Genomic DNA, 3,509 nt, shown 5'->3' with positions numbered 1-3,509 from the left:
GACACGGTCTTGGTATCGGAAAAGAAATCAATTATATATCCTGAGCGAAGTGTTCCTTGGATGAACGACCTTTACTGTAAAGTAACTGCTTTTTTTATATAACTAGGAATAACCTGATTGGTTTTGGCAGTTGGACTCTGCTTGCACTGTGATTCAGTAGTCAGACACATAGTCTAATGCAGGCAGAGTCACAGGCGATGGCAAATCCAGTAACTGTATAGAACAGTATGTTGGCTGAGAGTGTGGGCTCCGAATTCTAGGGTTGGAAACGTGGATTCACTGCTTACTAGTTCTCGGCAAAATGAAGAGAGTAATTGTACTTCTTTGTAGGAATGTTGTGAGCATAAATCAATATAAAAGCACTTAAAACAGTTTCTGAAAAGCAGCAGTTATACTTACACTGATATCCCTGGCAGTAAATGTGGTCTGGAAAATAGATTTTTAGGGTCACCGCTTCAATGGGATTATATAATCATATAAATGCCCAATATATTTTTTTGTTATAACTCCCTGTCTGCTACAATAGTTCAGACTGAACTGAATCTTCCCATATGTAACTTTACTAATTCAAACCTGAACAGTCCTCAAAGCCCATACATTTTAACTACCTGTTCAAATGGTTGGTTATTTAAGACAAAAACTATGTGGCTGGGGGTAGACTGCAAGATACTATTAAAAGAAGTATCATTTGTGAGGGTGAATCAGTCTCAGGCATTGAATATATGTTTATCTAAGTGAAGCACACAGCTGTTTAGGTTTCAGTCTGCAGACCCAGAAAAGCATTGTTCCAACTGAATGTCAAACCTAAGTGCTGAGAATTTGTTTTTAATCATTGCGAGTGTCCTAAAATGGCTTGGTTCTCCGTCGTGAGGCCAATTACACTGGACTTTAATTTCCCAATCTCCACCTAAGTTTTTCTTTTTTAGCAACAGAGAGTGATATGGCTAGGCTTTGTGTCCCCACCCAAATCTCCTGTTGAATTGTAATACCTAGGTGTTGAGGGAGAGAGCTGGTTGGAGGTGATTGGATCATGGTGGTAGTTCCCCCCATGCTGTTCTCGTGATAGTGAGTGAGTTCTGAAGAGACCTGGTGTTTTATTCAGTGTTTCGTAGTTCCTCTCTTGCTCTCCCATCTCTCGCCTGCCACCATGTAAGAAATGCTTGCTTTCCCTTTTGTGATGATTGTAAGTTTCCTGAGACTACCTGAGGCTTGCAAAGTTGTGAGTCAATTAAACATCTTTCCTTCATAAATTACTCAGTCTTGGGTATTTCTTCATAGCAATGTGAAAATGAACTAATACAGAGAGTTAGTTGTTTTAGGGCTATTAAGGGCCTAGGAATAAAAAGCAGTGGCTTTGTTGTTGTTAATTCTCCCCTTCCATCTGTAATGCACAATAAAGATGACTGGCTTTTTTGCAGGTTATTCTTCATGAAAAGGACAATACATTCAAAGATATTTTATAAATTTGTTGGTAGCCTAGGGAAAAGAAACAAAGGGATCATTCTTACTGAATTTTAAAACAGAAATGGCTCATCAAACTGCTCCATTGGGCTGCCTTTGGGTTTATCCCCTTGATAGGAGGTAATATGATATTTGAAGTGGTGACTGGGAGGCTGCCCCTTAGAGTAAGCTCTAGGTCACTCCTCAGGGTGAGGACTTTTTCTCTCCATCTGTTACTCCACTTCTTTGTTCTCTAGATCTCCAGCTTGAGAGATAGTTTACAATTTCTATCTTAATTTTTTCTCAACACCATTTTTCCCAACCTGTGCTTAACATTTCAAAATAATGCTCTCTCCCTTTATCATCTTGAAGAGTTTATAGAGACGATGGTTATATTTTTATGAAAAAAGTTTCTCATGGCTTTCCCAAATGAAAAGCGAATCAGTACAAAGAGCTGCGTGTAGAAAATGTAGGACCTTCTGTAAGCTGAGTACGGCACCAAAGTATCTTCCTATGAGAACTGGGAAGTGCACCGATCTTGCACAAGAAGATATTTCAAAATGGAAGCCAGGCATGGTACTAAAGACCTTGTATCAGGAACAAGTTCATGAAAATAATATCATGAGAAGTGCAATCATGCCATGCTTTTAAGGAGATAGCATCAACTGAAAAGTAGCTCTCCTTCTTTGGAAACCTTGGCCACGTCTAACGTCTTGGCTGACCTGCTGTTCATGTGCTTGCCACGTGCTGCTGAGGACATATTGGGGGGGCACTTTTGATCTTAGATGAATCAGTGTATCAGAGATGTATCTGAGCAATACTCAGAAAGGTCTGGCTTCTATTTCAAAGCTCCTGGTGAAGACAGCCTAGGGGGCTGGATAAATAACTTATCATAGGAAACTAGGTTAGATTCAATAAGTGGGACAACAATTTGAAGTAGGCTAATAGCATCTTTTTGTTTTCTTCTATAGAAATGGAGACTAACATATCAGATGTACCTGTATGAAGGTGCCAGGTATAGGGACCTCAGCTGTCTTGTTTTGGAGTTGGGAGACCACATAAAATAATTTGAATGTTTTTGGGGGGTTCTTAATTTTTCATTATTGTTATTGTGGGATGTATCTCTGTTCCACAACCTAATAACATGGCAGAATAGGAAAAATATTAATTCAAAATGAAAGTGTCTACACTGTAGTTAACTTTGGCTGGAAATGTTAATTAGTAGAGGAGAGGAATTGACACAGAAATATAGTAGAAATAGGGCCCAAGAAAAGTCAGATAAATAATTGTTTCCTCAAAATACAGAAACTCTTGAAAATAGCTTATACTACTCTCTGACATAAGTCCCTAGGAAAAGGAGAAATAAGAATTAATGGAAAATTCACTTTCACAATGCAGCCTGTATTCAGAAGCTAAAAATAGGAGAATGGTTCTAATTGCACTAAAGCTTCTTTCTGGAATAGTGAAACCATTTTCTTGAACAGGGATAAATAAGAGAGGTCTTTTTCTTCTTCTTCTTCTTTTTTTTTTAGATGGAATTTCACTCTTTTACCCAGGCTGGAGTGCAGTGGCACGATCTCAGCTCAGGGCAAACTCCCCTCCCGAGTTCAAGTGATTCTCCTGCCTCAGATTCCCAAGTAGCTGGGATTACAGGCATGCGCCACCACACCCGGCTAATTTTCGTATTTTCAGTAGAGACGGGGTTTTGCCATGTTGGCCAGGCTGGTGTCAAATGCCAGACTTCAGGTGATCCGCCTAAAGACAGCAAACATATACAATAGTTGGAAATCCTCATCTAGTCTTCTCCCATGATCATACATTCTTGTTAGTAATGTATTAATCCAATAGCCCCCCACACCAAAACTGATATGTGACAGGCCCTGCCCTTGGGGCTGTAGATACACTGTGAATAGGGCAGGTCTAGTCCCTGCCCCTGTGAAGTTTCCATGTAGTGAGAAAGAGAGATTTTAAACAAATAATTACAAATGGGATGACTGATATATAAAGGAAGTTACAGGTTTTATGGGAGCATGAGGCTTAGCGACATGGCTCGAGGAAATGACCTCTAG

This window comes from Papio anubis, chromosome 4 (genome assembly GCF_008728515.1).
Source record: "Papio anubis isolate 15944 chromosome 4, Panubis1.0, whole genome shotgun sequence".
NCBI lineage: Eukaryota > Metazoa > Chordata > Mammalia > Primates > Cercopithecidae > Papio > Papio anubis.
This window is presented reverse-complemented; position numbering follows the sequence as displayed.